Below are 25,673 nucleotides of genomic sequence, written 5' to 3' on the forward strand. Positions count from 1 at the left end.
AGAGCCTTGAATGCTTGAACAGGCCTGTGGCTCATTTCTAGTACCAAAGGGTAATGGTTTGACAGAACATGTTGTCTTTCCATCCGCATATCAATGACTGCAGTAAGAAAGGAGCCACTTTGGCAAATGTAGATTCTATCCAGTCTCGCCCAAGTATTTGGATGCTGCAAAGAGTGATAAGTATATTTGGCTTGTGATGGATACATCCAGGACCACATGTCTTGTTTCAAAGATGCTATTGCAAGAGCATCCCAAGCCTGTCGCTCAAGACCATCCATAAATGAATGCGGAGAGGTCGCTTGATCTGCAGAAACACAGACATTGAAGTCACCCATAACAAAGCCTTGACGAGCCAAGGCAAGGTAGTGCAGATCATCCCAAAGCTGACGACGATCCCTTGCATTAGAAGGAGCATACACACCTACAATCCACAGAACCTCCCCTTCATAACAGATTTCCAGGATCAGAAATCGGCCGCGGGTATCTTGAGAAACCAATACTGGTTGCAGGGAGGATTTGATAGCCAACATAACTCTCGATTTATATGGAGCGCGACCACTGAAAAAGATTGCATAATCCTTATACACATAAGAAGATCCAGCCAAAGAATGTTGTTTGTCCACAATACAAAAAACATCCCAGTTACCCGGAAGAACAACCTTCCACAACTGATACTGCTTGCTGCCTGAAGAAATACATTTTACATTCCACAAAGCAAGTTTCATGATCAATCAGAAAATAAGAAAAAACTACTGGACCATTGCTTTCCCTTTTCCTTTTACATCAATAGCCTTGGCAGCCTAGAATCTCTCCGTTTCAGTACGTATAACATCTACAAGATCTGCTCTCTGCAGACTCGCAATCGAAGCTCGGGAAGGAAACTACAGTTGCTAGGAGTGGAAGCCATCCCGAGGAGGCACAAGCCTTCCACAAGCATCGAATCGCAAGGCTGTAGAAGTCCTATCCTCCACTGCTGGGGTATGCAAAGATTGAGGTTTCATATAAAAACCCCTACCTCTGCGTTGGAAGGTCTGAGTGATTGGGGGCGGCGAAGGATGGGCAGGATTCAAACGAGAATCTTGCCTAGCATTATGACAAACCACAGAGACCCAAGAATCCTCCTGAGGAGACAAATTTTGCCCTACCACAGTCGAAGGACGCTCCCCACGCTCGTGGGGGTCATTCTTCTTGCCTTCCTCACGACCTTGTTGGGGAAGGTGCTCTAGATCAGGTACTAATTGCTGAAACATGTGCTGAGGGTGGTGGTTTTGCATTTCCATATCTTGATCCATAGGGCCCTGCACTACCTCCGTATTTTTGTCGCATTTCGAAACGAAATGGCCCAACTGGCCACATCTGAAACAATGTCCTGCAAAAGTACCCCATTTCAACTCATACACCAACGTTTGTAAGCTTGGAACTTCAAAATGAATTTTTGTCGGGCGAGGTTTGCCTGTATCCCACAGCATACATGCCCTATTCCTATTGCGGGAAGCTAGCCGAGGTTCCACCAAAACCTCACCAAGGGTTCTCAGTACCATAGGGAGGAGTCTCCAAAGATGCGTAGGAAAATCCACCACCTCTATCCAAATTGGGCAAGCCTGTCTCAGCATGTCCTGAAATTCAACCATGGGCCTCCAAGGGACCACATGAACTAGCTGCCCATCCATAAACAAAGGAATGCGTTGCATAACAAGAGCCCATACTTCCGCAGAACGAAACAGAACCTCAAAGAACCCCTTCGAGCCATCATAAATCTCTTCAACCAGGGGAACCTGCATACACTCCAAAGCATCATCTGGGCATTGTTCAAAACTGACAAGCATAGACTGCAACCAAGCACGAATTCTGGTGATCAAAGGTGTCCTTCCAAATAAAATAAAATATGGCTGCCCTCTCATGGAAAGCAGCTATCTATTGTAGGACTAGTTTGGTTCCCATGACTGCTACTACTTGATCCCCTTCCAGTAATATGTTAGCTTTATCCTCATTACTGTGGACATAATTCGACATAAGATGATTGGCAGTGGCCAACATGAATTGTAAAGACCCATTAGGTTGCGAACACGAAACATGAACCTCAGGTTGAGGTTCCAGGAGCCCCGCACCAAACTCTGGTTGTTTGACACCCTAGTCACACCTACATTACTATATGGAGCAGAGGTATGGGGTTGCAGCTTGTACCACAGGCGTCTTACCCCACTCACTGATCAGATTGGAATAGAGAGGGATTATTATGATGGTTGGGATAGCGTGAAAAGGACATTGATCATGATGATAGCATGCATGATTAAGAGTAAGCCCTCCACTCCACATCCCATTGTTAGAGCAGAGCTAGGGGCAACACCTATAGTTACCGAGGCACTCTCCAAGGCAATGACCTTTTGGCACACACTATGGGAACTTCCACGCCATAGATACTCTAGATTGGCACTAACCTCATCTAGACAACTAGCAGCTGGAGGCGAGAAGAACTGTTGGTTTTCACAGATGACTATTTGGATGAGCCTACATGGTTTGGATATTGAGTGTCTTCCACCTTTGGATTATAGCCTTGATTGCCCTACACTTTCTCTCACCAGATCAGAGTTGAACCAGGCGATCAGAGCTGATATCCTGAGGATTGAGACAGCGAGGACATGGATCCATCCAACACTCCCTCTAGGATCAAGGATGGAGTTCTACACGAGTCATTTCTTACATCTCTCTGATGATACTTTCACTATTCGGCCAGCATATATGAAAACTCATCTCTCCCATAACGTACGGGTTGCTATCGGACAGATTCGCACCTCCTTATATAGACTTCAGATGGAGACAGGGAAATGGACAAGTACCCTAGCAGAGGATAGAACTTGCCAGCTCTGTGGTCGAGAGCATGAGATGGAGGAGCACTACATATGTAGATGCACAGTATACTATGATATACGAGGACGGTACCACTACGTCTTCCGTGATGGATTTGGACCCCTTCATTGCGTCATGGAGTACGAGAACCAGAGATGCCTAGGTCTTTTCCTCCTGGAGCTCGAGAGGTGCCGAACTGCACTACTACGAGACAGGAGGCCAGCTCACCCACCTAGTTGCTTCATTGATATGCCTGGTGGTGAGTCTACGGTGTCTCGTGATAATGGCTCTAATCCGACTATGGTGTGGCCTCCTCGGGCGTGGTCTTGGTAGATGGGGTCGTCGTGCTCGACGAAGGAAGTGGCTCTATCCAATGTGACACCACGGTGTGGCCTGTAAGGTGTTTGGCGGGGTGGCTCTGTCTCTGCTAGGTTTGTAGTAGTGTCAGTAGGGTCGGCTCTGTAGAAGAAGTCTGTCACTGCTGTCCGTGTGTGTCCTCAGATCTAGTTCTCCTTTCCTTTCCTTTTCTTTTCTATTGATGGAATAACACTACACATGGTTCAACCCTAGTATAGTCCCATCATATAGTTATTTTCAGTATTGTTTCATAGGCCACCCACTTATTTGTAATGTTATCTTTACCTTACTGATGAGATGATATTAGACATGGATGTACTCTGGATTTTGTCTCATAGGCCACATTGGCCTTATGTAGACGTTAATCTCTCTCTCTCTCTCTCTCTCTCTCTCTCTCTCTTTGTACAGGACCAGGTCTGCTCTCTTTATCAGTGCACACAGGCAGATTGCGCGTGGAATAGTCCAGACTGCAGGCTCTGTATAGGGACGCTCAGAGATTGTGCTGAAGACTGTGCGAACAACATGTCTGTTTCTGCCTAGGGCAGAGCTGTCTCTTCTCCCAACACAGTATTTGTGTCTCAGGAATAGATCTAGGCGCTACACGAACCGCAGGTTGTAGAGCAGGCGTATTTGCGGATGACAGGTTGCAGGCGTGCAGGGGCAGAGCTCGTGGAAGGCAAAAATGGACCAGGTGAACACACAAAAGCAGGGACCCACATTACCTTTTTCCGTCTACGCCCAGAAAGAAAAGGCCGAAGTGTAACGGCAGTTAGGAGGCAAAACGAGATGGGCAGCCGTCAAGCATGGCACAGTCCACAGATAGCAGCGGAACAAGAGCAAGGGCGAGACGGCTTTAGGTCAAGCTCCATCGCGTTGAACCCACCTCCTCTCTCTCTCTCTCTCTCTCTCTCTCTCTCTCTCTAATTTGATGCTCCATCGCGTTGAACAAGAGCAAGGGCGATGGAGCTTTAGGTCAAGCTCCATCGCATTGAACCCACCTTCTCTCTCTCTCTTTTTTTTTTTTCGTAAAAGGTAATTATATTAATTACGAAAAAAATACAAGATTACTGGATTACAAGATACATGATGACCCAAAGCCATCATGTGAAGAGGTTTTCTCTTTCTCTCTCTCTCTCTTTTTTCTGATTACAAGATACACGAGGGCCCTAGGCCAACGTGTGGGGAAGCCCCGTAGTAATGCACTGAAAAGGTTACACCAATCATGGCAACGACCCAGAGGCAATTGCCATATGCCACGGATGCAAATCCTCCCGAGGGAGCAAGTCGGAGTGTCGGATAATATCTAGCTGCCAATGCAAGAGCCCTTTAAGCCTGGCAATATGTTGGGGTACATTAGAGGCCGAATCAAAGAGAAAAGCATTGCGCGTGGTCCAAATGTGCCAGCATCCCCAATATCTGAAAAAGTGAAATAAGATCTTCTCATGCAACTGTGGCGGTGCGGGATACTTCGGACGCACAAAAACCCAGTCGAAAGGAGTTAGCGAGGATCCCACCACCGCGCGCCAAATGTGCGACAAGAGTGACTAGATATTCTTGGCGAGCGGGCAGGAGAGAAAACGATGTAGGGCCGATTCCGCCGGTGTGGTACAGAAGAAACAATTGCCATTCGAGATGCGACGCTTGGCAAGGGCCGAGGCCAGAGGAAGACCACCAATCATCACCCGCCAAAGAAAAACCTTGCATTTGAAAGGTGTCTTATTTAGCCAGCCCTCCATCAGCGTTTTCTGCCACCATGACAGCGATTTCCGCAGTCCCCAAACAGTGTTAGCTTTCTCGCCCAGCCATTGGTGATCTTGAACAAGAAGATGATACACCTGATTAGTAGAGGCCTTTTCCAGACTCAGGCGGCCTGCAAGGTCCCAATCCTGCCACGGGCGATCCACAGTCAAGGCAGGAAAGGGTTGCCGACCCTGAAGCATCGACGAAAGCTGCTCCCATAAATCATGGTATCCACGCGGGATCTTAAAGAGTCGCCGAGCAGTCCGAAATGATACGAGGACATTGCGAGTGGCAAGGGTAGCATCCGCAACCGACGTCACACCTAAACGGGCCATGCGATTAAATCTTGGTCTGAGTTGATGTTTATCTTCCCATGAAAGGAGTCTCGATACTGCCAACAATTCCAGCTGAAAGGAGTTAGTCTGCAAGCGGTCCCCTACTGGGTGCCAACGGGCCTTTTGGAGCACCACTTTCCAAGAGCCGACCAAGTGTAGTAACAAAGAGGAAGAGGGACTGGAAACACGAGAGTCAGCATTAACGACATGCCACCAGGAGGCCCGAAGCCGTGTGTTGGCATGGCGGAGGCCGCTGTCCTCAAGAAAATAACGGGCTATTATGGTCCATGGGTGATGATCCACACACATGGCACGAAAAAGGGACCAACGGAGAGCTAACATATGAGTGTGTGCATCCAAAATAGCTCCTCCACCCATGCGCTTAGGGGTATATGCGTGTGACCATGAAATCCAGGAAATGCCGGCCTGCAGTGAATCCTTCTTCCATAGCATGAAACGGATGGGATGAGAGAGGGCCTTCAAAGTAGTAGGCGTCCATGGCAAAAAAGGCAGGAAATACGTTAGCGTTGGGAGCATGATTGTCTGGGCCACTTTGAGGCGGACATGGAATGGCCACGCTTGCGACTTCCAATACATAAACTTCGCCGCCAATTTTTGTGAAATCCACTCCAGCAGGGCTTTTGGCTGTACATCCACCCCCAATGGGTATCCAAGATGCCTGACAATGGAGCCACGAGAAACCACCTGGCCTTGCCAGCCTAAGGACTGCAAATCAGGCTCCGTACAACTGAGAATGGCTGACTTAAGGGCATTGATGCGAAGCCCAGAGGCCTAACCAAAGAGTGTCCAAACATCTAATGCCCTTCGAATGTTGTCCCTGTCCGCCTGCAAAATCATAAAGGTGTCATCAGCCAAAGATTGGCTAACGAAGTGCTGACCCAACGGAAGAGACAGCCCGGCCAGCTGAGCAGAGGCTGCCATGGAGGATAACATTGAAAGGACCGGGTGAGTCGCCAGGGCAAAGAAGAGAGGGCTCAAAGGACAACCCTGTCTGACCGAGCGTGCAAGGACAAATGGCTCTGTAACTCCACCATTAAGCATAACTCTGGAGGAAGCCTCAGCACTAATGGTGTAGATCAATCGGGACATTCGGGTACCAAAGCCCATAGCCGACATGAGGTCTGCAATGAAAGACCAGTCCACATAATCAAACGCCTTTTCCAAGTCCAATTGAATCAATACCACTTCCTGACCGGAGTGCCGCGCATAGTCAATAGCCATTTGCACATTTAAGATATTATGCAGAATGTTGCGGCCCTTAATGAAACCATATTGGAGAGGATGCACAATAGCTGGAAGGTGCTTGTGGAGCCGATTCGCCAGCACTTTGGAGTAGATTTTATACATGGAGCCCATCAAAGAGATTGGTCTCCAGTGTTGCAACTTTGACGGCGAAGGGACCTTTGGAATTAGTTTGATAAGGCCTTCTTTCCATGAGGAGGGCATGACCCCCGTTTCCCACACCTGCTGAAACATGGCCACCAATGGCTTCACCAACTGCGTGGCCGAGGTCTGAAAGAATTCATTAGTGAGACCATCCCAGCCAGGACTTTTATCATTCGACAGGTGCAACAAAACGTCCATAACCTCTTCCTCGCAAATATCCGTCTCCAAAGCGGCTTGCATATCAACTGGAACCTGCTGGCGGACCAGATGATAGAAGGCCGAGCGGGCATGCGTAACCTGGCTAGAAGGCGAGGAAGAGGAACCAAGAAGTTCCATAAAATAGTTTCTGCACATAGTGACAATGGTCTGCGGATCCGTGACCATGCGACCTTCCGAATCCTGGAGTCTGGTCATATTTTCGCGAGCCGGAGACGCATGCAAGGCGCGAAAGAACTTATGAGACTGGCAGGCGCTATCTTGCATTGTGTCCGTCAAGTTGTGCAGCTTGGCCTGTTGATAAGATTTCAACTGAAATACCGCTGCACATTAGAGAGCAGCCCTCAGAGGCGAAGTCCAATAAGAACCTCTCAATCAGCTGCTGCATATAGCCCTGGAAAATTGAATGCTTCAAATAAGAGGAGTTGAAACGTAAAGGGAGCCTATCCAGGAATTGCACAAAAGGTGCAATAGAGTGTGCCCGCATCTCAAGCTGGAGGGGGAAATGGTCCGACAACGCATATTGCCGCAAGACCTTCATTTCCAGCATCTCGGGAAGAAAATCATCGCCCTGCATGATATACATTCTATCCAGTCGCGACCAGGTAGTTGCATATTGTGCGGAATGAAAAGTAACCCTGAAAAAGAAGGGTGAAGCCACGACCAAAGATCTTGCTTGAGCACATGCAAAGCAAAGGAACTCCACACCCGGCTTTCCGGCGTATCCATTTTCTCTCTCTCTCTCTCTCTCTCTCTCTCTATCTCTCTCTAATTTGATGCTCTAGAATTGTGATATTGGAAACGTCTGCTTCTTTTTTCTGTAATGGATGGTATATTTATAAAGTACTAAACAACAAAAGAGTTACAAAAGTCATGGCAAAGACGCAGAGGAAATTGCCATATGCCAAGGAAGTCCGTCCTCCCCAGGGAGTAAGTCAAAGTGCCAAATGAGATCTATCTGCCAATGCAAGAGACCTTTAAGCCTAGCAATATGTCCCTGAACATTAGAGGCTGAATAAAAAAGAAAAGCATTCCGAATGGTCCAATTGTACCAACAGCCCCAGTATCTAAGAAAGTGAAACAAGATCTTCATATGTGACTGTGCCGGTGTGGGGTATTTGGGTCGCCCAATAACCCAATCAAAAGGGCTTAGCGAGAAACCAACCACTGCTCGCCAAACCACTAACAAAAGTGACCAGATTTTCTTAGCGAGAGGGCAAGAAATAAATCGATGACGGGCTGATTCCATATTGGTGGTGCAAAAGAAACAATTGCCGTTGGAGATTCGATGCTTGGAAAGGGCTGAAGTAAGAGGAAGACAACCAATCATCACCCTCCAAAGAAAGACCTTGCATTTGAAAGGTGTCTTGTTCAACCAGCCCTCCATCACAGTTATCTTCCACCATGACTGAGATTTACGCAATCCCCATACAGTATTAGCTTTAGTAACCAGCTATTGATGATCTTTAATCAGAAGATAATACACTTGGTTAGTTGAGGCCTTTTCCAAATGCAGCCGGCCTGCAAGGTCCAGTCCTGCCAGGGACGATCCGAAGCAAGGGCAGAAAAGGGTTGTCTGCTCTGGAGCACCATCAAAAGCTGACCCATAAATCACGGTATCCACGAAGGATCCTGAAAAGAAAACGTCTGCTTCTCTCTCTCTCTCTCTCTTTTTTCGTAAATCTCTCTCTCTCTCTCTTTTTCCGTAAAAGGTAATTGTATTAATTACGAAAAAAAGGTACAGGTTTACATGATTACAAGATACACGAGGGCTCTAAGCCAACGTGTGGAGAATCCCAGTACGAAGCCAGGAAAAAGTTACACAAGTCATGGCAAAGACACAGGAAATTGCCATATGCCAAGGAAGTAAATCCTACCGAGGGAGCAAGTCCGAGTGCCGAATGAGATCTATCTGCCAATGCAAGAGACCTTTAAGCCTCGCAATGTGACTCGGTACATTAGCAGCCGAATAAAAAAGAAAGGCATTCCGAGTGGTCCAATTGTGCCAGCATCCCCAATATCGAAAAAAGTGGAATAAGATCTTCATATGCAGCTATGGTGGTGTGGGGTAATTTGGGCGCACAAAAACCCAATCAAAAGGGGTTAGTGAGAACCCCACCACCACACGCCAAACCTGTGACAAGAGCGACCAGATATTCTTAGCGAGTGGGCAAAAAATAAATTGATGTCGGGCCGATTCCACAGTAGTGGTGCAGAAAAAACAATTGCCGTTCGAGATTCGACGCTTGGAAAGGGCCGAGGCAAGAGGAAGGCCACCAATCATCACCCGCCAAAGAAAGACCTTACATTTGAAAGGTGTCTTATTCAACCACCCCTCCATCACAGTTGCCTTCCACCATGACTAAGATTTCCTCAATCCCCATAGAGTACTAGCTTTGACACCCAGCCATTGATGATCTTTAATCAAAAGATGATACACCTGATTAGCACAGGCCTTTTCCAGACTCAACCGACCTGCAAGGGCCCAGTCCTGCCAAGGACGATCCACAGCAAGGGCAGGAAAGGGTTGCCTGCTCTGAAGCACTAACAGAAGCTGCTCCCATAAATGACGGTATCCACGCAGGATTCTAAAAAGTCTCCTGGCAGTACGAAACGATGTGAGGACATTACGACTTGCAAGGGTGGCATCCGCAACTGAAGTCACACCCAACTGAATTTTGGTCTGAGCTCATGTTTGTCTTCCCATGAAAGTAATCTCGATACTACCAACAATTCCAGTTGAAAAGAGTTAGTATGCAAGCGGTCCTCCGCTCGATGCCAACGCGCTTTTTGGAGCACCACTTTCCAGGAGCCAACCAAATGCAGTAACAGAGATGAGGACGGACTCGAAAACCGAGAGTCTGCATTAAGAACATGTCACCAAGAGCTCCGAAGTTGTGTATTGCCATGCCGAAGATCGCTGTCCTCAAGAAAATAACGGGCTATAATGACCCACGGGTGGCGATCCACACACATGGCGCGAAAGAGAGACCAACGAAGTGCTAGCATATAAGTTTCCGCATCCAAAATAGCTCCACCACCCAGGTGTTTGGGGGTACATGTATGTGACCACGAAATCCACGAAATACCTGCGTGCAATGAATCCTTCTTCCATAACATGAAACGAATGGGGCGAGTGAGAGCCTTCAAAGTAGCAGGAGTCTACGACAGCAATGGCAAGAAATATGTGAGTATTGGCAACATAATTGTCTGAGCCACTTTGAGGCAGACATGGAAGGGCCACGCTTGCAACTTCCAATACATAAGCTTAGCTATCAGTTTCTGTGAAATCCACTCTAGTAGCTGCTTTGAGTGAACATCAACACCCAACAGGTACCCAAGATGCCTGACAATGGAACCACGGGGAACCACTTGACCCTGCTAGCACAATGACTGTAAATCAGACTCCGTGCAACTCAGAATGGCTGATTTGAAGGCATTGATACGAAGACCAGAAGCATGACCAAAGAGCGTCCAAACATCTAATGCCTTGCGAATATTGTCCTTGTCCGCACGCAAAATCATAAAGCTATTATCAGCCAAAGATTGGCTAATGAAGTGCTGTCCCATAGGAAGAGACAAGCCGGCCAGCTGAGTAGAAGCTGCCATTGAAGATAACATTGAAAGAACTGGGTGGGTCGCCAGGGCAAAGAAGAGAGGACTCAAAGAGCAACCTTGTCTCACCGAACGTGCAAGAACAAATGGCTCTGTAACCCCACCATTGAGCATAACTCGCGAAGAAGCCGCAACACTAATGGTGTAGATCAAGCGGGACATTCGATTACCAAAACCCATAACAGACATAAGTTCTGCAATGAACGACCAGTCTAAATAGTCAAAAGCCTTTTCCAAATCCAATTGAAGCAATACCACTTCCTGACTAGAATGCCTTGCATAGTCAATAGCCATTTGCACATTTAAGATATTATGCAGAATGTTGCGGCCCCTAATGAAACCATATTGAAGAGGATGCATAATAGCTGGAAGGTGCTTGTGGAGCCGATTCGCCAGCACTTTGGAAAAGATTTTATACATTGAACCCATCAAAGAAATTGGTCTTCGATGTTGCAACATTGACGGTGAAGGAACCTTTGGAAGCAGTTTGATAAGGCCTTCTTTCCATGAGGGCATGACCCTTGTTTCCCAAACCTGCTGAAACATAGCCGCCAATGGCTTCACTAGTTGGGTAGCCGAGCTCTCAAAGAATTCATTGGTGAGACCATCCCAACCAGGACTTTTATCCTTAGGCAGGTGTAACAAAACATCCATAACCTCCTCCTCACAAATATCTGTCTCCAAAGTAGTTTGCATATCAAATGGAACCTGATGGCGGACCAAATCATAGAAGACAGAGCATGCATGCGTAACCTGGTCAGAAGGCGACAGAGAAGAACCAAGAAGATCCAGAAAATAATTTATGCACATATTGACAATGGTTTGCGGATCGGTGATCATTCGACCTTCTGAATCCTGGAGAACTTATGCGTCTGACAAGCGCTATCTTGCAAATTGTCAGTCAAGTTGTGCAGTTTGGCCTACTAATAAGATTTCAATCGAAATTCTTTAATAAGATCAGCCACACGTATCACTAGTGAGAGTAAAAATTCATCATCTGGGGTGTCCACTAGCAACGAATGAACCAAAGCCAGTAAGTCCTCCTCTGCGTGTCGACACCTCCGACAAATAGAGCCATGATGGATCCCATACTGCCGAGCAACTTGCTGCACATTAGAGAGCAACCTTTCAAAGGAAGCCATGCCCTCAGAGGCGAAGTCCAATAAAAACCTCTCAATCAATTGCTGCATATAGCTCTGAAAGATTGGATGCTTCAAATAAGACGAGTTGAAACGTAAAGGGAGTCTATCCAGCAACTGCATAAATGGTGCAATGGGTTGGGCAAGTATCTCAAGCTAGAGAGGGAAATGGTCCGCCAAGGCACATTGCTGCAAGACTGTCATTTCCAGCATCTCAGGAAGAAAATCATCATCATGCATGATATACATTCGGTCCAGCCGCGACCATGTAGTTGCAGATTGTGCGGAATGGAAAGTAAGCCCTGTAGAAGAAGGGTGGAGCCAAGACCATAGATCTTGCTTAAGTACCTCAAGAGCAAAGGCATTCCACACCCAGCTTTCCAGAGCATGCATCATCGAATGCCCTGAAGTGGACTGAGAAGAGTCAACACATATATTGAAATCCCCCATCAAAAAACCCCTTTTGCCAAGTGACATGGAGGTCTGCAAAGTCTTCCAAAGATCCCGTCGGGACGAAGGGTCATTTGGAGCATAGAGGCCCAGCAACCATAAGATCTCTCCTTCAAATAAAACATCGATTACCACAAAGCGGCCCTGTACATCATTTTTAATAAGAACAGGCTGGTATTTCTCATGGACAATCATAAGCACACCAGAATAGTGCATAGCATGTGTCCCTGCATAAAACACACGAAACCCATGGCTATCCACAACTTTTCCTGCTTCACCATGGCTCTTGTACTCAACTGCACACAAGACATCCCATTGATTCTCATGCAAGACAGTCTACATGGCATGTTGCTTATGGCGAGAACAAATTCCTCGCACATTCCACGTAGCTATCTTCATATATCTTCAAAAAGGAAATCAGGAACGAGGCACCGCTTGCCTCGATTTAACTTTTCCTGCTAGAATGTCAAGGACACCTTCATCCAGAAAATCAGCTAACACTGCAAAAGAATTCTGACGGCCCGCTTTAGAGGTAGATGGAATATCCACTTCCTTGGGAGTGGAACGGGGATAACGAGGATCCCAGGGTGTAATCACATTACCTCTAGTATCAAACGCGAACTTAGCAGGTGGGCCCTTTGGACCGTCTATATATACTTTCCTCGTAGACTGATTACGGGGAGCAGAAGGAACCATAGTACGCGCAGTATGCTGTGAAGAGACCATTTCTTTCCTGCGCACATACGTGCGCACGGAACCCTGTGAAACATTAGGCCCAGAATCCACCAAGGCCAGCATCCAACTTTTTACTTTTTTTGGGACATGCCTCTAGCCAGTCATTGCTACGGGAATCCAAACCCATGACTTGTTGTTTACCTTTATCCAAAATATTAGGCAACACAACATGCGCATCATCCGAAGACGGTTGCCTCTCTAGGCATTCGGCCATAAAATGCCCCAATTTTCCACACGAAAAGCAATGTCCTGCAAAGTTGCCCCATTTCAAGCGAAAGTGCAAAGGATGCATGCCAGAGCAATTAAGGCGAAGCCACGCAGGCCTTTTCCTAGCAGTATCCCATAACATACACAAACGGTTTCGATTCATGGCCCTTAGGCTTGGGGGAACCAGCACCGCTCCCACAACGGCCATGGCATCCTTTAACAATGGCCAATATACAGCCGAACAATTTTCCACTTCAACCCACACCGGGCATTCACCTTGAAGCAGGCGCAGAAAGTTTGCCATAGGGCACCATGGCACCACATGGACCAAGCAGCGATCAAAGAACAATGGCAGTTTGGACAGGAGCTCGGTCCGATGCTTCTACGATTTCAGTAGCACCTCATAGAAGCCTCGGGGCCCAACAAAGATCTCCTCAACACACTCCTTTTGTAGTAAATGGTGCAGCCGCTGGCGAATATGGAAAACCACTGGGATCCTGCCAGCGAAGAATAGTACAACCGCACGGTCATAAAACACCGAAAAAGAGCGCAAGACAGTTTTCGGGTCCACCGTAGCTTCCAGAACTTCTTCAGTTCCCGAGTCAGAAAAAGCTTCATGATTATGCTGGACATAATCGCCAAGCAGAGTATTGGCAAACTCCATCAAGTGCTCCCAGTCAATCTCCTGCAAATCCACAGAATCAGAGGCAACTTGCGCATAGGAACGTTCCTGATGACCCATTGTCTCTTCGGAAGTATGCTTGGAGCGTTTGCCCACAGGCGGAAAGTCAGAACTAGGAGGCATCTCCTCTGTACAAGGAACCATATCCTCCGGTTCCTCTGTATCAAGATCCGGACCACGGGCTGCCACCGTCTGGTCGATAAAAGCCATATCTAGCCCAGCCATGCTTCTGTCCTCTCTCTTTATTTCTCACTCTCTTACTCTCTCACAGGTGCTCACTCTCTTTAAAAAATTTGGACCATTTCTCGATTTGTGCGTGTCATCCTTGCGCAAGGGCCATGCTAATCTTCTCTGTATCGTTCCAATTTTATCAGATGTCTCCGAAGAGACAGGCGCTCTCTCTCTCTCTCTTTTTCGTAAAAGGTAATTGTATTAATTACGAAAAAAATAAAAGATTACTTGATTACAAGATACATGACGACAATGAATGTCATCATGCGAAGAGGTGCTAAGTACTACAAGTTACAATTTCATGGCAAGGATGCGGAGGAAATTGCCATATGCCAAGGACGGAAGTCCTCCGTAGAGAGCAAATCAGAACGATGGAGAAGAGCTAACTGCCAATACAAGAGGCCCTTAAGCCTCACAATATGCCGCTGAACATTATGGGCGGAGTCAAACAGAAAAGCATTCCGAATGGTCCAGTTATGCCAACAGCCCTAGTATCGAAGAAAGTGATACATGAGCTTCATATGTGGCTGTGTGGGAGTAGCGTATTTGGGCTGGCCCAAAACCCAATCAAAGGGGTGCAGTGTGATACAAACCACCCCTCGCCAAACGGCCGACAAAAATAACCAGACTTTCTTAGCGACGGGGCAAGAAATAAATCGGTGGCGAGCGGATTCCATAGTAGTGGTGCAAAAGAAATAGATGCCATTGGAGATTCGTCGCTTGGAAAGAGCCGAAGCAAGCGGAAGACCCCCAATTATCACTCTCCAAAGAAAGACTTTGTATTTAAAGGGTGTCTTGTTGACCCAGCCCTCCATCACAGTGACCCTCCACCACGAGCGGGATTTACGCAATCCCCATAAAGCATTCGCTTTAGTAACTAGCCATTGATTATCTTTAATCAGGAGATGATACACTTGATTAGCAGAAGCGTTGCTCAAAGGCAACCGGCCTTGTAGGTCCCAATCCTGCCAGCGATGATCCAAAGCAAGAGCAGGAAAGGGTTGTCTGCTCTGGAGCACCGTCACGAGATGTTCCCATAAAGGCCTATATCCACGAGGGATCCGGAAAATCCTCCTAGCAGTACGAAACGAGATAAGCACATTGCGACTGGCAAGGGTGGCATCCGCAACTGAAGACAAGCCCAAACATGCCATCCGGTTGAATTGTGGTCTAAGCTCATGTTTGCCTTCCCACGAAAGTAGACGCGAGACTGCCAGTAATTCCAATTGAAAAGAGTTAGTAGCCAGGCGATCCTCCTTTGGGTGCCACTGAGCCTTTCGAAGGACGTGTTTCCAGGAACACACCAAATGAGTAAGCAGCGATGAAGAAGAACTGGAAAACCGCGAATCCGCATTAAGAACGTGCCACCAAGAACTCCGGAGTCGGGTATTGCCATGCCAAAGCCCATGACCCTCAAGGAAAGAACAGGCGATAGCGACCCACGGATGATGATCATCCGAGCACATGGCGCGGAAAAGGGACCAACGGAGTGCCTGCATGTGAGTTTGGGCATCTAAAATAGCTCCGCCACCCATGCTTTTGGGGGTGCACGCATGCGACCACGAGATCCAGGAAATACTTGCATGCAATGAGTCCTTCTTCCAGAGCATGAAGCGAATAGACTGAGTGAGAGCATTCAGAGTCATAGGAGTCCAGGGCAACAATGGCAAGAAATATGTGATCATTGGCAACATAATTATCTGGGCTACTTTGAGGCGAACATGAAAAGGCCAGGCCTGAGACTTCCAGTACATAAACTTGGCCACCATCTTCTGAGAAATCCACTGCAGAAGCTGCTTTGGGGAAACATCAACACCCAATGGGTATCCAAGATGCCTGACAATGGAACCTCGAGGAACAACCAGACCCTGCCAGTCCAAGGACTGCAAATCCGACTCCGTGCAGCTTAGAATGGCTGATTTGAGTGGATTGATACGAAGGCCGGACGCCTGGCCAAAGAGACCCACAACATCCAATGCTTTTCGAAGGTTATCCTTGTCTGCACGCAAAATCATAAAAGTATCATCCGCCAGGGATTGGCTAATGAAATGTTGTCCTGTAGGAAGCGACAGTCCGGCCAAGTGGGAAGAGGCGGCCATATGTGATAACATGGAAAGAACTGGATGTGTCGAAAGGGCAAAGAATAAAGGGCTCAAAGGGCACCCCTGTCTGACAGAACGGGGAAGGACAAATGGCTCAGTAACACCTCCGTTCAGCATGACTCGCGAAGACGCCGCAGCACTAATGGTGTAGATCAGACGAGACATCCGAGCACCAAAGCCCATAGCGGACATAAGGTCAGCAACAAAAGACCAGTCCAGATAGTCAAAAGCCTTTTCCAGGTCCAGTTGAACCAACACCACCTCCTGATTAGAATGCCGGGCATAATCAATGGCCAATTGGGCATTCAAAACATTGTGTAGAATATTTCGGTCCTTAAGGAAACCGTACTAGAGAGGGTGCACAAGAGCAGGGAGATGCTTATGGAGCCGATTCGCCATTACTTTGGAAAAGATTTTGTACATGGAACCCATCAAAGAAATGGGGCGCCAGTGTGTCAACTTAGATGGCGAAGGAACTTTTGGAAGCAGTTTAATAAGTCCTTGTTTCCATGAGGGAGGCATGATCCCCGTTTCCCACACCTGCTGAAACAGAGCCTGCAATGGTTTCGCCAGTTGGGTAGCGAAAGCTTCAAAGAACTCACTGGTGAGACCATCCCAACCCGGACTTTTATCTTTGGGCAAGTGTAACAAGACATCCATAACCTCTGCTTCACCAATATCTGACTCCAGAGTAGCTTGCATGTCCTGCGGTAGCTGATTGCGGACCAGGTCATAAAAGACCGAACGGGCCTGAGAAACTTGGGCTGAAGGAGGAGAAGCGGAACCGAGAAGGTCACGGAAATAATTTATGCACATATGCACAATAGTCTGTGGATCCAGGATAAGGTGGCCTTGTGCATCCTCGAGTCTGGTCAAATTCTCTCGAGTAGGAGAGACATGGAGAGCTCGAAAGAACTTATGGGTCTGACATGCACTATCTTGCAACGTCTCTGTTAGATGTTGCAATTTGGCCTGCTGATACGATTTTAACTGGAATTCTTTAAGAAGATCGGCCACCCGCAGGCCAGTGCAAGCAGAAATGCATCATCCGGAGTGTCCATCAGCAGGGAGCGAACCAAAAGCAGTAGGTTCTCCGCTGCCTGTCGACGGCGCCGACAAAGAGAGGCATGATAGATCCCATATTGCCGAGCAACCCGCTGCACATTAGAGAGCAATCGGTCAAATGACGCAATGCCCTGAGAGGAAAAGTCCAAGGAGAATTTGTCAAGCAATTGCTGCATATAGCCCTGAAAAATTGTATGCTTTAAGTAGGAGGAGTTGAAACGCAAAGGGAGTCTCTCCAGAAATTGCTTGAAGGGGGCAATGGGTTGTGCAAGCAACTCGAACTGCAGAGGGAAATGGTCCGACAAGACATATTGCTGCAACACTTTTATTTCGAGCATCTCAGGCAGAAAATCATCATTCTGCATGATATATATGCGGTCCAACCGCGACCATGTTGTGGCATATTGGGCCGAATGGAAAGTAAAGCCTGGAGAAGACGGGTGTAGCCAGGACCAAAGATCTTGCTTAAGAACAGCAAGAGCCAAGTCGTGCCACATACGACTTTCCAACGCATCCATGACCGAGTGCTCCGATGTAGACTGGGAAGAATCAACACACATATTGAAATCCCCCATGAAGAAGCCGCGTCTGCCAAGTGACAAGGAAGGCTGCAAAGTCTGCCAAAGCTCCCGGCGAGATAATGAATCATTCGGAGCATAGAGGCCAAGTAACCATAGGATTTCCCCTTCGAATAAGATTTCAACCACCAAAAAGCGGCCATGAACATCATTTTTAATAAGAACAGGCTGATATTTGGCATGTACAATCATGAGCACACCCGAATAATGCATGGCCTGTGTTCTTGCATAGAACAAACGAAAGCCATGGCAATCCACAACTTTACCGGCGTCACTGTGACTCTTGTGCTCAACAGCACACAGGACATCCCACTGATTCTCATACAATGCAGTCCACATGGCATGTTGCTTGTGACGAGAACAAATTCCTCGCACATTCCACGTGGCTATTTTCATGTGTATACAAAACACAATCAGGTACGAGGCACAGCTTGCCTCGATTTGACTTTGTCGGCGAGAATGTCCAGGACTCCCTCATCCAAGAAATTTGCCAACACCGCAAAACAGTTCTGAGGACCAGATTTGGAAGTTGACGGCATATCGAGTTGCTTGGGGTTGGAACGTGGGTAACGACGGTCCCACGGAGTAATGACGTTGCCTCTGGTATCAAAAGCCAGCTGTGCAGGTGGACCCTTGAGACGATCCGAATACATTTTCCTGGCGGGCTGATGACGGGGAGCTGAAGAAACCATAGCAGGAGCAGAGCGCTCGGACGATATCATTTCCTTCCTGCGCATATATGTTCGCATGGAATCGTGTGAGATAGTAGGCCCAGTACTCTCCATGCCCGCACCAATCCTGTTGCCTTTTTAGGCACGTACTTCAACCCAATCAGTAGCACGGGAATCCAGACCCGAAACCTGTTGTTTACCATTGGCCAGAACTTGGGGCGGGTGGGTAGGATCCAGCGACTGAGCATCACACACCATATCTTCCATGGGCGGAGCAACATGAGCTGCATCTGAAACGTGTTGTTGCTCGGGGCATTCAGCCATAAAGTGCCCCAACTGTCCACAGGAAAAGCAATTGCCAGCAAAATTGCCCCATTTCAAACGAAAGTGTAACGGATGCATACCAGAGCAATTGAGGCGTAACCATGCAGGCCGTTTCCGTGGAGTATCCCATAACATGCACAAGCGGTTGCGATTCACAGCCCTGAGACTGGGAGGGACCAGAACCGTGCCCACAGCGGCCATAGCATCCTTTAATAGCGGCCAATAAACAGCCGGACAATTTTCCACTTCTACCCACACAGGGCATTCACGTTGCAGGAGGTGCTGGAAATCTGCCATTGGGCGCCATGGAACCACATGAACCAACCGACGATCAAAAAACAAAGGCAGCTTAGACAGAAGAGCAGCACGGTGCGTCTCTGTTTTCAAGAGGACCTCAAAAAAACCCCGGGATCCAACAAAAATCTCTTCAACACATTCCCCTTGTAGCAGACTCTGTAGCCATTGGCGAATACGGGAAAGCAGCGGGATGCGACCAGTGAAGAAGAGTATCACCGCGCGATCATAAAATACCGAAAAGGAGCGTAGGACAGTTTTTGGCTCGACGGTAGCTTCCTGAACATCGTTTGGAGCAGAGGCAGAGAAGGCTTCTTGGTTATGTTGAACATATTCACCAAGCAAAGTGTTGGCAAATTCCAACAGATGCTCCCAGTCCACCTTCTGAGAGTCCACCGGATCCGAAGCAACCTGCGCATAGGAACGATCCGGAGTAACGCCTAACTCTTCTGGGGTGTGCTTGGTACGTTTGCCCGCAGGCTGGATATCAGGACCCGGGGGCAATTCTTCAGTGCACGGAGCCATATCCTCGGGTTCCTCAGCATCAGAGTCCGGGCCAAGTGCTGCCACCGTTTGGTCTAGGAAATCCAGATCCAAACCAGCCATGGTGTATGATGAACTGATCTCACAGAAGGACTGACCGACACACACACTCTCTCTCTCTCTCTCTCTCTCTCTCTCTCTCTCTCTCTCTCTCTCTCTCTCTCTGTGTACAGAGCAGAGGGCACGCGATCCCGGACGCTGCCTCTCTGACGAAGGTCAGGTTTAGGGTTTCACAGGAGCTGTGCGCCTCTGCACGAAAGGAGGAGCACACGCAGGCGGCGCCTCGAACCGCGGCAGAGGTGAAGTTGACAGGGCGGCTGCAGACGATTCCGCGAGACAGGCAGGAGAAAAAAACACGGCGGATCCGCTCACTCTCGGCGTCAGGGGTAGGTTACCGTGGATAGGGCGGCAGAAACAGGGCGTCTGGACAGCTCCGGGAGCAGGAGCGACAGTCAGCAACAGGCGTCGATGCAGCCCTCAACGATGGTGGACAAACGCGACCTACCGACGAACAGAGGCGACGACTGGGCTGGCGCGAACGGGGGGTGACATCTGGCAGGGCGTCAGGTGGCGACGACGCAGACGAGGACAACAGCCGGGCGCGCCAGATCATGCCATGGCAGGGCGGCACGACGCAGGAGCACCATCCTCTCTCTCTCTCTCTCTCTCTCTCTCTCTCTCTCTCTCTATGTAAAGGAGCAGATCAACTCTCTGATGTGCGCAGAGTTGCAGACACGTGCTGCCATGTTAGGGCTCCCTGGCTCTGTCACGGCCCAGCAAGATGCACAGGGCAGCCACCCGCCGCGAGAAGACGGCGTGCAGATGACTAGCGGGGCAGCAAACGAAATGTACCTGATTCTGCAAACGCCGTGGCCTGTCAGACTATCCTGTGGAACCCGTCCGCTCTGTGGACGTCCGTCGCTCCCTGCGCTGAGCCCCGGGGGTCACGAAATACAGGCGAAAGTGAAGCAGACTGCAGGCGGCGCCTGCAAACAGGGCAGCAGGTCGAAAGAATACGGGCGCAAGGTGGACGACGAAGCAAAAGGAAGCGCCGCAGCACCAATCAGCCATCGCCCGCGCTCTTCAAAGTATGGAAGATACAAGAATACATGGGAGAATGAGTTTGATAAAAAACTCACATAACCAACAATGGAAGTAGTGTACCACACCCCTTCAAAGTATGCAAGATACAAGACCTATGGCCCTAGAGTTTGGGATTGGACTCTCTACAGGGTCTACTAGACTCAAAAAGACCTCTTGCATCATTAATGAAAGATAGTGTTAAGAGATGCAACTCATGATTCGCAAAAATTGCAAACTGTAAGATGAGATGGAGAAGGACGGGAAAGGGTCAAGGCTAAGATATCAGCACAAACAAATGCAAAGAATGGGGACATACATGTAAAATGAAGAGTGGAATGCAGGTACAGACATCATTTGAATTGGACAAGATGAACTGAAATGCAAAAAAATTATAGATACATATAAGCACCTTGCAACTGAAAAAGGAGCTAATACCATATAAGAAACAAGAAATAAATGAAAAGAGAAATATAAAAGGCACACTAGTGGGAAACGCCCGTAAATGTCTTCTGGAAGGACCTAAAACACTGAAATGTAAGGAGATGGGCCCGAAACATGTTTCCCCAGCCAAAATGTAAACAGGGGAAATGGCTGCCAAGCGGCATATTGGCTTGGGGAAACATTTTGGGGTCACTCGTTTCCTTGCATGCCAGAAACAGTTTTTTAAAATGTGGCTAACTTAAGCATTAACATTTATCCATTTGTTTTTCAGTTTTAATGTGCCATACTAGTTGTTTTTAATGTTGTCATTTTTAACTTTTTCATGTTTTGTTTCGAAAGATTGTGGCAACTTGTGATCATTACTCTATACCATGATAATAGCCTTGATCAATCACTATGCTGAGAATGACCAGTACAGATTATATCTCTCTCTCTCTCTCTCTCTCTCTCTCTCTCTCTCTCTCTCTCTTGTAATGGATGTTACATTTATAAAGAACTAAACGACAAAAGAGTTACAAAAGTCATGGCAAAGACGCAAAGGAAATTGCCATATGCCAAGGAAGTAAGTCCTCCCGAGGGAGTAAGTCAGAGTGCCGAATGAGATCTATCTACCAATGCAAGAGACCTTTAAGCTTAGCAATATGTCCCTGAACATTAGAGGCTGAATCAAAAAGAAAAGCATTCCGAATGGTCCAATTGTGCCAACAGCCCCAGTATCTAAGAAACTGAAACAAGATCTTCATATGCGACTATGTCGGTGTGGGGTATTTGGGTCGCCCAATAACCCAATCAAAAGGGCTTAGCGAGAAACCAACCACTGCTCGCCAAACTGTTGACAAGAGGACCAGATTTTCTTAGCGAGAGGGCAAGAAATAAATCGATGATGGGCCGATTCCACACTGGTGGTGCAAAAGAAACAATTGCCGTTGGAGATTCGACGCTTGGAAAGGGCTGAAGTAAGAGGAAGACCGCCAATCATCACCCTCCGAAGAAAGACCTTGCATTTGAAAGGCGTCTTGTTCAACCAGCCCTCCATCACAGTTACCTTCCACCATGACTCAGATTTACGCAATCCCCATACAGTCTTAGCTTTAGTAACCAGCCATTGATGATCTTTAATCAGAAGATGATACACTTGGTTAGCTGAGGCCTTTTCCAAATTCAGCCGGCCTGCAAGGTCCCAATCCTGCCAGGGACGATCCAAAGCAAGGGCAGGAAAGGGTTGTCTGCTCTTGAGCACCATCAAAAGCTTTCCCCATAAATCACGGTATCCACGAGGGATCCTGAAAAGCCTCTTGGCTATACAAAACGATATCAACACATTACGACTGGTAAGGGTGGCATCTGCAATTGAAGCCAAGCCCAAGCGTGCCATGTGGTTAAATTTTGGTCGGAGCTCATGTTTGCCTTCCCAAGAAAGTAATCGGGAGGCTGCCAACAATTCCAGTTTAAAAGAGTTAGTAGCTACGCGGTCCTCTACTGGATGCCACTGAGTCTTCTAGAGAACCAATTTCCAAGAACATACCAAATGAGCAAGCAGGGATAATGAAGGACTAGAAAACCGAGAGTCTGCATTAAGAACATGCCATCAGGAGCTCCGAATTTGGGTATTACCATGCAGAAGCCTGTGATCCTCGAGAAAATAACGGGCTATAAAGACCCACGGGTGATGATCCAAGCACATAGCACGATAAAGAGACCAACGGAGTGCCAGCATATGAGTTTCGGCATCCAAAATAGCCCCACCTCCCATGCGTTTGGGGGTACATACATGCGACCAAGAAATCCATGAAATCCCTGCATGCAAGGAGTCCTTCCATAACATGAAACGAATGTACTGAGTAAGAGCATTCAATGTAGTAGTAGTCCAAGGCAGCAATGGCAAGAAATATGTGAGCATTGGCAACATAATTGTTTGAGCCACTTTGAGGCGAACATGGAAGGGCCAAGCCTATGACTTCCAATACAGAAACTTAGCTGCCAGTTTCTGTGAAACCCACTCTAGTAGTTGCTTTGGCCGAACATCAACCCCCAAAGGGTACCCAAGATGCTTGACAATGGAACCACAGGTAACAACCATACCCTGCCAATCCAATGACTGCAAATCTGACTCCCTACAACTGAGAATGGCTGATTTCGAAGCATTGATATGAAGACTAGAAGCATGACCAAAGAGAGTCGAAACATCTAATGCTTTGCGAAGATTATCCTTGTTCGCACACAAAATCATAAAGCTGTCGTCAGCCAAGGATTGACTAATGAAGTACTATCCAAAAGGAAGAGACAATCCAGCCAACTGAGTAGAAGCTGCCATATGAGATAACATCGAAAGAACCGGATGAGTCTCAATGGCAAGAAAGAGAGCGTGCAAGGACAAATGGCTCGCTAACACCACCATTCAGCATAACTCGCGAAGAAGCCGCAACACTAATGGTGTAGATCAAACGAGACATCCAAGTACCAAAGCCCATAGTAGACATAAGTTCTGCAATGAAAGACTAGTCTAAATAATCGAAAGCCTTTTCCAGGTCTAATTGAATCAATACCACCTCCTGATTAGACTGCCTTGCATAGTCAATAGCCATTTGCACATTAAAGACATTATGCAAAATGTTTCGGCCCTTAATGAAACCATATTGAAGAGGATGCACAATGGCACAAAGATGCTTATGGAGCCGATTCGCCATCACTTTAGAAAAGATTTTATACATGGAACCCATCAAAGAAATTCGTCGCCAATGTTCCAACATAGACGGTGAAAGAACTTTTGGAAGCAGTTTGATAAGTCCTTTCCATGAGGAAGGCATGAACACCGTTTCCCACACCTGCTGAAACATAGCTGTCAATGGTTTCACCAGTTGGGGAGGAAAAACGTCAAAGAATTCAAAGGTGAGACCATCCCAACCGGGACTTTTATCCTTCAGCAAGTGTAACAAAACATCCATAACCTCCGCCTCACGAATATCTATCTCCAAAGTAGTTTTCATGTCATGTGGAACCTGATTGCGGACCAAATCATAGAAAACTGAGCGGGCATGAGTAATTTGGTCAAAAGGTGAAGGAGTAGAACCAAGAAGGTCTAGAAAATACTTCCTACACATATTCACAATAGTCTCAGGATCAATGACCATTTGACCTTCTACATCCTGGAGTCTAGTCATATTCTCTCGAGTAGGAGATGCATGGAGAGCTCGAAAGAACTTATGAGTCTGACAAGCACTATCTTGCAAATTCTCAATCAAATTTTGCAATTTGGCCCGCTGATAAGATTTCAACTGAAACTCTTTAATAAGATCAGCCAAACGTATAGCCAATGACAGCAGAAATACATCATCTGGAGTCTCCACCAGTAGAGAACGAACCAAAGCCAGTAATTCCTCCACTGCTTGTCGATGCCGCCGACAAAGAGAGGCATGATGGATCCTATACTGCAGAACAACCCGCTGCACATTAGAGAGCAATCATTCAAAAGAAGAATTGCCCTCAGAGGAGAAGTCCAATAAAAATATATCAATCAATTGCTGCATATAACCCAAAAAGATTGAATGCTTCAAATAAGACGAGTTGAAACACAAAGGGAGTCTATCCAAACATTGCTTAAAGGTGCAATGGGTTGTACAAGCATCTCAAGTTGTAGAGGAAAATGGTCCGACAAGACATATTGCTGCAACACTTTCATTTCTAGCATGTCAGGAAAAAATACATCACCTTGCATAATGTACATGCGGTCCAACCGCGACCATGTAGTTGCATACTGCGCAGAATTAAAAGTAAACCTTGTAGAAGAAGAGTGTAGCCATGACCAGAGATTTTGCTTAAGTAGGGGAGCAAATGCATTCCACGCACAGCTTTCCAGAGCGTCCATCACCAAATGCTCTGGTGTGGACTGTGAAGGATTAACACACATATTAAAATCCCCCATCAAAAAACCCTGTCTGCCAAGTGACAAGGAGGTCTGGAAAGTATTCCAAAGATCCTGGTGGGATAAAGGATCATTTGGAGCATAGAGCCCAAGTAACCATAAGATCTCTCCTTTAAATAAAACTTCAATCACCACAAAACGACCATGTACATCATTTTTAATAAAAACAGGCTGATATTTCTCATGTATAATCATAAGCACACCAGAATAATGCATGGCATGTGTCCTTGCATAAAACAAGCGAAACCCATGGCAATCCACAACTTTTCCTGCTTCACCGTGACTCTTGTGCTCAATAGCACACAAGACATCCCACTGATTCTCATGCAATAAACTCCACATGGCATGTTGCTTATTGCGAGAACAAATGCCTCACACATTCCACGTGGCTATCTTCATGTGTATTCAAAAAAGAAAATCAAGAACGAGGCAATGCTTGCCTCGATTTAACCTTTTCTGCAAGAATGTCAAGGACTCCCTCATTCAAAAAATCAGCTAACACGGCAAAAGAGTTCCGACGGCCAGATTTAGAGGTAGACGGTGTATCCATTGTCTTGGGGATGGAACGGGGATAAGGACGATCCCATGGGGTAATCACGTTACCTCTAGCATCAAAAGTCAACTTAACAAGTGGGCCCTTCGGACCATCCATATATACTTTCCTAGTGGGCTGATTGCGAGGAGCAGAA

General features: G+C 47.2%; 1 protein-coding gene and 1 non-coding gene across 4 annotated transcripts in view; both read right to left on the reverse strand.

Moving 5' to 3' along the window:
• LOC148009479 (uncharacterized) overlaps positions 1 to 25,673 on the reverse strand; it is a 223,115-nt gene that overhangs the window by 8,883 nt on the left and 188,559 nt on the right. The gene's annotated exons all lie outside the window — the stretch shown is intronic.
• Positions 14,018 to 14,120, reverse strand: LOC148009480 (U6 spliceosomal RNA). The gene has a single exon (XR_015689829.1). It is a non-coding gene; the product is annotated as a U6 spliceosomal RNA (small nuclear RNA).

Source organism: Lygodium microphyllum, chromosome 30 (assembly GCF_053477565.2).
Source record: "Lygodium microphyllum isolate KBCC chromosome 30, Lygodium_microphyllum_v1.1.10, whole genome shotgun sequence".
Lineage (NCBI taxonomy): Eukaryota > Viridiplantae > Streptophyta > Polypodiopsida > Schizaeales > Lygodiaceae > Lygodium > Lygodium microphyllum.